Genomic DNA, 12144 nt, shown 5'->3' on the forward strand with positions numbered 1-12144 from the left:
GCATGGAGCGTAAGTTTGCACACACAAAGCCAGACCCCAGTGCACACGTAGACGATCTCTTTCATATCCATCCCTTGTACTACTGACGACAAGACAGAGAAAATGCTGTAATCTTAAACACAACTGGGAATGTTTTCGAAGATAAAATAATACGGCAAGGTATGAGTTACACATTATATTAAGACAAAGTAGGAACGGATTAAAATGTGAAACCATGAGGAAACAATTTGGGAATCATGCTGAATCATGCGTTCTGTGTTCTGGGCAGTTCTGGGCATCCTCTTTCGTCAGCGTCACTGAGTGTGCGTCACGGCTGCCTCTACATCTGGGGTTTCATCTGAATGTTCACCCTTGCTGGTCATTTTGACTTTAGGTGAGCCACAAGCTTGATGGTACAGACCTAGCAACCGACATGGGCAAGGAAAGGAAATCAGGACTGTGAGATCCTACGTTTCCGTTGGATGGGACACAGTGTAACCTTCTCTGTATTTTTTTTGGCAGAACCGGGGATTGAACTCGGGCCCTTGTGCTTGCCAGGCCAGAGCTTATTCTACTGAGCCATCTCCCCAGCCCCTGGATTTTTGGTCTTAGCACTTAAGAGGACATCCACCGCTATTTCTCACTAGGGTGCTTCAATCAAGGGGAGTGCTTTGAGAGTGATCACTGGCAGGCGGCTCTGCTTTATTTTTTAAACCTTGAACATCACCATTTGGGATCACACCTCATACCCATTTGCTCCCTAGTGTCCACGTTTGCCACAGATGTGACCCAACACAGTGTGTACTTGTACTTCTTGCACATCCACTAACAAGCAGTGATGTTACAGTGGTCTTGGGAGACTCTCCTGGCTCCTTTTCATGCAAGACTCCTCTGCACGCAGAGATGGAGAGAAGGTGGACCACCCAGTCTTTTGTGGTGGGGGCCTGCCCAAGGGGCCCACCCACGGGGCCCACCCACGGGAGCCCGACCACAGGGGCCCCATCCTTACTTCCAGCAGGGTCCATGCTGTAATCAGCAGGCTCACTGACAAGCCATATTCTTGGTGTCTGTGTCAACATAAACAAAAATGCATCTTTAACACCCTGATTAACGTCTACAGCCACTCTGAGAAACCCAGATCTTCTTATAGCTAGCTGGCCAGTCCTATCTTAAAGGAAAATTTAACCTGTTTTGAGGAGGTTTTTTGAATTAGCAAACTTATTGCTACATTTTAGATACACACTATGATCGCATTCGCCATGGGGAGTCTGTACCTGTACATGATTCGTCTTGGTCCGCTTTCCCCATCCCTCCGCCTGCAAGGCCGCTTCCCCTCCCCACTTACAAAGCCTTGCTTCCACGTGTCCTCTAACTGGCTTGTCCCATTACCCTCCCTCCTTTTCCAGCTCCCCAGGCCTAGTTCGCTTTCTTTCTGAGCAATTTCTCCCATTTCACAACATCTATTATACGTCTTGATCCTGATTTACTCTCAGTTTCTCATACCAGGGAGGCAAAGGGATGTTTGCACACATGAATCTGATTTATTTCATGTAAGAGTAAGGCCTCGAGGTGCATCCGTTTACCTAGAAATGTCTCGGGTTTATCCTTTATGGCAGAGTAGCATTCCATGGTATAAAAATCCCCACATTCTTTATCCATTCCTCAATTAATGGGCATTTGGGTTCTAGTTTTAAATTTTTGAGGAATTTCCACACTGATTTCCATAGTGGTTGCACTGGTCCACACTCCCACAAACAGTGAAGGCTTCCTTTTTCCCCACAACTCCACAGACATTGTTATTGATTGATTTCTTCATAATAGCCATTCTTTCTTTTGTAGGCTAGAATCTCAGTGTTCTTTTAATCTGCCTGTCTTGGATGACCAGTGATATTGAACATCTTGTCATGTATCATTTGTCATTTCTACTTAATCTGAGACATGTCTTTACTTCAGATGCCTATTTTTGGACTGGGTCTTTAAATTTGAGGAGTATGATTTTTTGAAATCTTTGTATATTCTTTTTTTATGTTTTTAAGGAAAGGTCTACAGGGTGTTCAGGGTTTCACTACTAGATTGGACTTATAGTGATCCACCTGTTTATAGCCTCCCAAGAGCTGGGATTACAGGTGTGTGCCACCACGCCTAGTCTCAACTGCCATCTCAGCTCTCCCCTGGGGTGCTGAGCACAGCAGGCCCAGGGATCGAACCCCTGGCCTCTGCACCTGCTTGCAGGTGCTTTAATCTGCTGAGCTATTTGGCCAGCCTCTTTGTATATTCTAGATATTAATCTTTTGTTTGAGGAAGAGCTGGAATTTTTTTTCCCATTCTGTGGGTTGTCTCTTCACTCCGTTGATTATTTACTTTGCTAAATAAAAGGCTTTAGTAAGATGAGACCCCAGGCATTTATTCTTTGTAATATAGCCCATACAGTCAGCATTTTATTCAAAAAGTCTTTGCCTACACCGATGCCTTCAAGAGTTCTACCTATGCTATCTTCTGGGACATTTGTTCCTTCTGTTTTATGTTTAGATCTTTGATCCGTTTTGATTTAGTTCAGTGCATGTTGAGAGGCATGGGTCTAGTTTACTCTTTGGCTTGTGGAAAGCCCATTTTCCTAGCACTTCACAGGCTCTCTTTCATCCAGTGGAGGCGTTTTGCCCGGTGTTTGAAGCTAAGGTGGCTGAGAGTGTCTGGAGCTGTTTGTGCATCTTCTGTTCTGTTCCAGTGACTGCTGAAGAACAAGTCAAGCCCAAAGCTCACACGAGGGATGAAGCGGCAAAAATCAGAGCAGACTTTAATGCAACTGAGACTAAGAAAATAATACCAAAAGTCAGTGAGTTGAAAAGTTGGTGCTTTGAAACATTAAATAAAGGGCCGGCCAGATAGCTCAGCAGAGTAAAGCACCTGCATAGGCAGAGTGCAGCGACTGGGGTTCGATCCCCGGCGGGGCTTGCCAGCCCTGCTCCAGGATGCACTGAAACAGCAACTGAGACTAGGCATGGTGGCAGAAGTCTATAATCCCAGCACTTGGTAGGCTGAAAACAGGAGCATCACTACGGGTCTGATTTGTGTAATGAGACCCTGTAGACCCTGTTGCAAATACATTTTTAAAAAGAAATATTAAATAAAATTGGTGGGCCTTTAGCCATCCCTATTTTTAAAAAGGAAAGACTTAAATCCTTGCAACTAGGGATGAAAATGGTGAAATCATACTGTGCACTTCAAAAGTCCAGAACATCATCCAAACCTACAATGAGAAACTTTATTTTAATAAAATGAAAAATGCAAAAGAAATGGGAAGATTATTAGATATATAAATTATCAAGGCTGAATTAGCATGGACTCATAGTGATCCTTCTCCTGTCTTAGCCTCCCCAGTGCTAGAATTACAGGCATGCACCACCAAGCACGGTATCAGTGGCCAGCACGGTGGCCCTGTGGCATGTGGTGCTCTGGGATGATCCCTGGCCTTTGCGCTGCCAGGCAGGCACTTAGACCGCTGAGCTATCTCCCCAACTCTGTTCTTGTTCTTGTCAAGGGCTGCACTAAGCTTAGGTGAGAGATGTTCTAAGCATCTGCCATCAAGGTCATATACAAATGTGGCAAATGTAGGAGTTTATTTCTAAAGAATGTATTGGATCCCAGCTTTGATGAGAACAACAGAGCCAGGGGTATCTTGGTAGGTACCAGAAAGACCAGAATGTGAAAGCTGTAGCTGCCTTTTCCAAGGATAGATTATTGTCAGGATCTTTGATTATAAGTGTTGGTAATGCAGGACAGAGGTCAATTGTCAAGGGGCACGTGTGTCACTGTTGTGCGTTCATCTTATAAAGAATGACAGAGGCTGGTGGGAGCATCTCAGCCCACACTCTTTGACCAATCCTCAGCTGGCTGCTGCTGTTTGTGGGCTGGACAAGTTGCAAAATCTCAGCAGGAGGCAGTCCCTGCAGCACGTCCTGCGGTCCCACAGGACACCCTCAGTACTGGGACACTGATGAAGCAGAAGACGTTACTTATTGTTATGGTCTTCAGTAACTTTCTGATGTTTTCCAACATTTTTATTACATAAAGATTTAGAAAGTATGACAAAGAAACAGTCTTTTATCCCTTAGTCTGAGGAAAAGTGTTTTGTTTGAGATCTTAACTAAGCAACTCATTAAAACATGTGATAGGTTTTAGCATTGAAGGGATTATATTTTATCTAAAGAAATTGTTTAAAAGAACACAATGATGACTTTGTATCCTGCTACATTACTGAAATTGATGACTAAATCTACAAGACTCTTGGTGGAGTTTTAGGGTCCTCTACATAGAGTATCACGGTGTTATCTGTAAATAATGATAGTTTCACTTCTTTTCCAATCCTGTCTTTTATTTCTCTCTCTTATCTACTTGTTCTGGCTAATGTTTTCAGAACTATATTGAATAGGAGTGGACATAGTGGACATTCTTGTCTTATCTATGATTTTAAAATGAAGGGCTTCATTTTTTGCCCATTTAGTATGATGTTGGCTGTTGGTTTCTCATAGATGACTTTAATCACGTTGAGATAGAGAACATCTATTCCAATTCTCTGAAAGGTTTTTATCATGAATGAGGGTTGGACTTTGTCAAAGGCTTTTTCTGCAATTTTTTTTTTCCAGAATCGGGGCTTGAACTCAGGCCCTTGCGCTTGCCAGGGAAGTACTTATTCTACTGAGCCATCTCCTTGGCCCCTTTCTGCAAATACTGAGATGATCATGTGGTTTTTATTCTTAGTTCTATTGATGTAGTTTGTTACATATATGGATTTGCACATGTTGAACCATCCCTGCATTTCTGGTCTGAAGCCCAATAGTTTGTGATCTTCTTGATGATTTGCTGCGTTCTGTCTGCTAATATTTTATTGAGGATTTTTGCATCTATATTCATTAGATATGTTGGCTTATAATTCCCTTTTTTAGTGGGATCTTTCTCTGGTTTTGGAATCAGAATAGTACTTGCCTCCAGGAATGAGTTTGGGAGAATTCCTTCTCTTTCAATTTCTTTGAAGAGTTTGAGAAAAGTTGGCATTAAATTGTCTCTAAATTTCTTGGAGAATTCTGCTGTGAATCCATGGAGACCTGGGCTTTTGTTTATTGGTAGGTTTTTCATTAACATTTTAAATTTTGTTTCTTGTTATTGGGTTCTTCAGAGCTTGCATATAATCTTGATTCAGTTTGGCATCTCATGTGCACCCAGGAAACTGTCTCGTCTGTGTTTTCCATCCTTTGAGAGTAAGGATTTTGGAGTTAGGTATGGATGGTCAGAAGATTTCTGTAGGGTTTATAGTGATTTCACCCTTCTCATTCTTTATGGCATAAATTTGGTTTTTTTCTTTCATCTTTTGATTAGGTTGGCTAGAGGTTTATGAATTTTATTTATTCTTTCAAAGAACCACCTCCCTTTTTTCCAGATAGATCAGTATATTTATTTGTGCATTTAACAAGTTTACACATTTGCCACAACTCTAATGCAATAAAAAGAACCCTTAACATTTAGAAAAAGTTCTGAGATGTCAGGCCACTTGTGTATCCCACACAATTCCTGAGACAGAGGTACAGCATGTGTTCAATTTCATAGTGGTTAAGGACAACCATAGACCTGGCCAAGCTTAACAGGGCCGATCAACAATGAGAGCATCACAATGGGATGCACAGAAAGATGGATACCATAAAGAAATCTTCAATTTTTAAAAGAATCATGTTCATTCTAACACCTTTCCCAGGTTTGACCACACAATAAGTTACACACACACTTAAGTTCTTGAAGGTTACTGTGTAGCATATTCACTGATTCAGTCAGAGGAAAGAGGTCACTTTACTGACAACCAGACTCCACATTCTCGCACAAGGACTCCCTGCCCAACACAAGTTGTACATATGGCTGCTGCTGAGTTCTGCCTCTGTGTATGGACCTGGACAAAGCAGTATGATTCTTGAGGCACCTTCACTTATTGTCATGTTTACTGCAGGGGAGCTTTGTGAACAGGGAACAGGGCACTGCAGGCTCAGAGTGAGAAGTGACACTTCTGTGGCCTATGTGCAGAGCAGGAGTCAACAGTAACGTGGCTCTGGGAGCATGTCCCCGAAGGTTACACGGCAGCCTTGTTCCAAGGATCCCCAACCCCCCGCAGGACTAAGATAAATTGCTAGCTGCTTCTTGGCTTTTCTGGCAATGTGATTGCTTGGTCGAATTTGCTGTGATCCAGGGATGTTCAAGCGCTTCACTAAGAGTTGGCCTCTGGCTTGGATTATACTTGAGCAGCCTCAAAATGAAGTCCCGGGCTCCCTCTGTCACAAGGTCAGGGAACGTATATTCAACCCAAAATATCCTTTTGTAGATCTCTTGGAGAGGGTGTGCCTCAAAGCGAGGCTTCCTGACCAAAAACTCAAAGCAAAGGACTCCCAGGCTCCAGAGGTCCACCTTCTTGTCATGCATCCAGCCCTCAGTCATCTTGGGGGGCAAGTAACCCAGGGTGCTGCACAGAGTGGTCCTCCTGGAGGATGGAGCATGTGCCAACCACCAAAAATCTGCAGTCTACAGCTCTCCAGCTGATCCCAGCAGCAGGTTCTCTAGTTTAACATCCTTAGGAATAACTCTCTTGGAATGACAGTATGACAGGGCATTTGCCAGTTCTGTGATATACCTAGTGGTTCTCTGCTCATCAAACTTGGAGAGCTTCTGCAGTCCCCTGTAGACCGTTCCAAGTGGTACATATTCCAGAATTAGATAAACTCTTGTGGCATCATGGAAATAGCCATACAGCCTGAGGATGTTGGGGTGCCAAAGGTGGGACTGTGTTTCTATTTCTCTTCTAAACTCCACTCCTGCTTTCTCCAGCTGAGCTTTAAACAACACCTTTGGAGCCAGCATAAACTTGCTTTGTTTTTCTCTTGCCAAATAAACATTGACAAACTTCCCTTTACCTAGTGGGTGATCAACATCAAAATCTTCCAAAGTCCACTGTCTCATCTTTCCATTTTGATCCCACTTCTTTCTTAGGATAATCTCTGGGTGCTGCCGGCTGGGGCTGCTCACTCTTCTGGGAATTGTTCACTGGTGGGGAGGCAGGATGGGGCCTGCTGATGACCTGCAGTTGCTTCTGTGCTGCTTTCTGTGTACCAACAAGCATCTGTACTTGAGAAGGAATCCACTGGAAGGCATCGGAAAGACGCAAGACCTGCTGAGCCCGGCCACTGCTTCCAGATGATGGGTGCTGAGAGAGAGATAGCTGCGTCACCAAGGCATGTTTCCAACTGTCACCCAGTGGACCTGTGGCCTTTACAGACCCTGAAATGCAGTTTTCTTTACCTCTATCCATGACGCCAACCTGCTGGCTCTTCTGCATTCAAGATAAGGCCACTTAGTCCTTGCAAAAGCTCCAGAACCAACTCTTTGATTCATTAATTCTTTGTATTGTTTTCTTTGTCTCTAATGCACTAAATTTTTCTCCAATGGGCATCTGAGATAAAGATACACTTCTCAGAGGAAGAAATATAAATAGCAAGTAAATACATGAAAAGATGTTCAATATCATTGATTATTTGAGAAATGCAAATTAAAACACTGAGATTCCATCTTACCCCAGAAACTACAGCTAACATCAAGAAGTCAGCCAATAACAGATGCTGGAGAGGCTGTTGAGAGAAAGAAACCCTTCTGCACTGCTGGTGGGAGAACAGATTGGTACAAACACTATGGAAATCAGTGTGGAGATTCCTTCAAAAGCTAGGATTGGAGATCGTATTAAATCCAGATATTCCCCTCCTGGATATTTTCCCAGAAGAACCAAAAACCCCATACCACAGTGATATCTGTGTACCCATGTTTATAGCAGCACTATTTGACATAGCTAAATCTTTGAAACAACCTACAAGCCCATCTACTGAAGAATGGATAAGAAAGGTGTGGTATTTTTACACAAAATGGAGTATTATTAGGCTATAAAAAAGGATAAATTGGAGTGTTTTGTGAGTGAATGAATGCAACTAGAGAACATACTCTTAAGTGAAATGAATCAGACCCTCATGTGCAAATGTCATGTTGTCTCCTTAGTGTGAGAAGCTGAAAGAGAAAAATGGAAGGTGAAGGGAACCACAGATACTGGGAAAAGGGAATGAATTTATTCAAAAGGAAAGGGTTACTGAGTTGAAGAGAAGGACAGGAGAGGGAGTGGGGGAAAGAGATTTATCTATGTATGTAAGCAGGACGGTTTGGACAACTGTAATGTACATTTCTGTGGGTTTATGGAAAGAAGCAGTGAGTGTTTCAATTTATTTCATCTCCTTTTTTCAATTGTTTCTCCTTTTTTATTTCTTATACATTCTCTTTTTTTTCTTCTTCAAATTTTACATCCATATATCTGGTAATATGAATAACTGGCTGGAAGACAACAAATACAGTATTACAACAAATACTGTGAAATTCATAGTACTTTGTTCATTGAAATTTGTATCACTTCTATTTTCTGCTTTAATTCTAATTTGTACTGTCTTTAAAAAATAACCCATAACAATGGCGATGCTTTTAAATGCAATGTACCCCATGTGATACTTGCGACCTTATTTTTATAAGAATAATCGCATGGGGCTGGGGATGTGGCTCAGCTTGCCTAGCCAGCTGGAAGCCCTGGGTTTGGTCCCTAGCACCAAAACCAAAAAATAAACCTCCCCTAAGAAACAGTTCAACCAAAAAATACAGTAAAATTAAAAAGACCAAAAATAAACAGGCTAACTGCACACAACCCTTAAGCACCGGAGGCACAGTCCAGTGCTACAGTGTGTATCCTCAGCATGTATGCGGGGCCAGGCTCAATCCTCAGCACTCATGCACACAACAACAAACAAAAATCTACAAAAGCACGTGTTTAAAGGGCTGGCCAAATAGCTCAGTGGATTAAAGCACCTGCAAGCAGGTGCAGGGGGTGGGGGTTCCTTCCCTGGTCCTTCAGTGCTGGTCCCGCCCCCGGGGCACTGAGAAGGCGACTGAGACTGGGCGCGGTGGCGCGCGCCTGTAATCCCAGCTCTTGGGAGGCTGTAAACAGGCGGATCACTGAGTCTGATCTAGTAGTGAAACCCTGAACACCCTGTACACCTTTCCCTAAAATACAGAAAAAAAAATCACAGTTTTCTAGTTTATCAAGTTGTTAAAAAGGGAAAAAAATCTTCACTTTTCTGATCTTTTCCATAATTTTCAAGCATCGTTATATTTACTTGTAATGAATAATAAGTGCATGAATGTTGAACATAATGTGCCATCCCCCAACAACAGGGAGGAAAGATCTCTTCTGAATGTGCTAATAAATGCAACCAAAATTCCTGCAATTCTTACTCTTAATTTTTAAAAAAAATCTTTCACTTACTTATTTGGTTCAGGGTCTTGCTATGCAGTCACACTTGCAGTGACCCTTCTGTTTTGGCCTCCCCAGCCTTGCGATTGCAGGTGTGTGCCACCGCGCCCAGTTTCGGTGGCTGGCACAGTGTGCCTGGGGTTCCAGGGACTGGCATGGCATGCGGCACGGGGGATGGAACCTGGGTCTGCAGACCACCGAGGTCTGTAGACTCAGCCCAATTCTCCTTTTTGATGAAATGTTGCAGTCGGCTTGAGGGGACCACGTAGAGTCAGGTCTGTTGTTACTGAGAAACACTGCGCTAACAACCAGGCTGCATGTGTACCACAGTTAAAACTTCTTTGGCTTGTTAGCTGGAGCAGAGTGCGGAGAGCTTTTGCCAGAGTCTAGGAACTCGTGTCTCTGGAACATGCTTTTGCGGGTGTCCCAGTGGGTGTTATGATCCTTCCGCGTCGTGGAGAAGTGGGCTGAGCTCATGACTGCACGTGGGGGCTCGTAGGTGGCCTCGGCTGTTCCACTGACCACGGGCGTGGCCAAGCTTCTGGAGAAGAGGAGGGCCACCCCGATCATTGTCCGGCAGTCTTCAGAAGTGTCATTCACAAAGGCCTTGGAAAGATCCATGCCTTAGAAATGCCACGAATATATCGTTGGTAAGTGGTGGGACCTACGCAGATTATATTTAATATTCTTAATATGGCTATACACATGGCATAGATATCATAAGGAGAATCTATTTTAACATACCCACAACAGTACATCCAGGAAAGTGTCAGCCCCATGTCTGAATTATTATTTTTTCCTCAATTTGACAAGATTTGTGGTTCAATAGGATGCTGTGTGGTACTCTCACATGACAAGCTGTCCTGCTGTCACACTGACAATGGCTTTTTCAGAGGCAAGGTACGAATTGCCGGGTTTATATTTTTAGTATGTAAAGTTTCAATCTTACTAATTATTTGACAGAAATCACCCTCTATTTCATGGTTATGACTATAATTTCAAATGATAAGAAATACTAAATGTCTCTGTGTAAAACGACGGTATCCCGTTCATCTAATTAAGAAGGCTTTACTACGCGCGTACCACACGTGATCGGTGCCGGCACACGCGGGACCTGCGTCTTCATTCACCGCTCTCTGAGCGAAGGCCTGGGAGTGGTGACTCAGGCTGACTGGTGAGGAAAGGAGACTTAGTAGCTCACAGTTGTGGAATCTCAAGAACCAGCGCGGCTGTGCTGAGGGCCTGAAGCCTGGGTGGCGATGTGCAGAGTGGCTCCAGGGAAAGAGTGTTTGGGAGAGGGAGGGAGCGCACGTGAAGACGGGAAGCCAGAGGGTGCTGCTTCTACTTTGGATCACTGTGGTGGGAGAGTCCTCGTGATATGGGGCATCGCTCAGCGGCACAGCACCTGCCTGGCAAACTCAAGGCCCTGAGCCTGATTCTTGGGGCCAAAATGGAAAGTGAATAAGTAAATAAATAAGAAAGTGCATAGCTTCCAACCCAAGGACTATTTAACATAATTTCCATTGCAGGTATATTTTGGGATTTAAAATAGTGTTTATGCTTTAAAATTTCATGTACAAGAAGAAAATAATACAGACACGTACACTCAGCAGCTCAGAGCATGTGCCCTGGTGGCCTTGCACCCACACACACACGCTCCACCTGGGCAGCTGAGGCGTGCTGCGAGGATCACGCTTCGCCACCGTCACTAATGTGCATGTCTCAGGACCCCACAGATACAGCAGTGACAGGATAACCAAGAATACTCAGAAACCCAAGTCTTAGTAAAGTGTAGCACTTCTTTTCCTGGGGTAAAAAATTTAACTGAAGAAAAAAAGGCAACAGGGCCCTGGCAGACTTACAATTAAAATGCTGTGGCTTTTTACAATTTCATATGAACTTTTGTATTGTTTTTTTTTACTGCTGAGAAGAATTCTTTCAGTGTTTTAATTCTATATGAAAGTTTTGGAAGAATGGTCATCTTTACCATGTTAGTTTTGTTAATCTAATAAGACTTTCCATTTTCTGATATCGTCTTTAATCTCTTTATTCAGAGTACTGTGTGTGTGTGTGTGTGCATGCGTGTGTGTGTGTGTGTGTGTGTGTCTGTGTGTGTCTCTGTGTGGCCAGAGATCAAACCCAGGGCCTTGTGCATGCAAGGCAAGAGTTCTACCACTGAGCCACCTCTGCAGTCCAGAGTACTACCATCATTATTGTAGAAATCCTTTCCTTTCTTGGTTAGACTGACTCCTAAGTATTTCATTTTTTGTGCTATTATGAAAGGTCTTGTTTCCCTAGTGTTTTTGCAGTAATTCTGATGTTGGTATACATGTGTATATTCATTTTTGAGTATTAACTTTATATTTGGCTGTGCTACCAAATTTGGTTATTAATTCTGAGTCTTTCAGTGGAATTTTTCATTTCTTATGTGCAGAGGATCTTGCAAATATTGATTTAACTTCTTTCTTGCCTGCCCATATTCCTTTTATTTTATGCTCTTGTCTAATTAATTGCTGTGGGTCGTTTGGAAAACTGTACTGAACAGGAGTGGTGACAGAGAGCATCACTGCCTTGATCTGATTTTAGGGTGAAAGCTCTCATCTTTTATGCATTTAGTATGATGCAGCTCATGGTTTCTCTTGGACACCTTTTATCAGAATGAGTTAAAGACTTGCTGTTCCCATTTTCTTCATGAAGCAGTGTTGGATCTCTTCAACTGCGTTTTTGTATCTATTGAAATGGTCATGTGGTTTTTGTCCTTGCTTCTGTTAATATGGTGTTCAATAAGTTCCTGA

The 12144-nt window shown here is 43.1% G+C and overlaps 1 pseudogene; it reads right to left on the reverse strand.

The window, feature by feature from the left end:
- Nucleotides 1–6135: 6135 nt before the first annotated feature.
- LOC101580998 lies at nt 6136–7324 on the reverse strand (annotated as a pseudogene).
- Between the last annotated feature and the right edge of the window lie 4820 nt (nt 7325–12144).

The sequence above is a fragment of the Octodon degus genome, unplaced genomic scaffold (assembly GCF_000260255.1).
Source record: "Octodon degus isolate 3935 unplaced genomic scaffold, OctDeg1.0 scaffold00228, whole genome shotgun sequence".
In the NCBI taxonomy this organism is placed as follows: Eukaryota; Metazoa; Chordata; class Mammalia; order Rodentia; family Octodontidae; genus Octodon; species Octodon degus.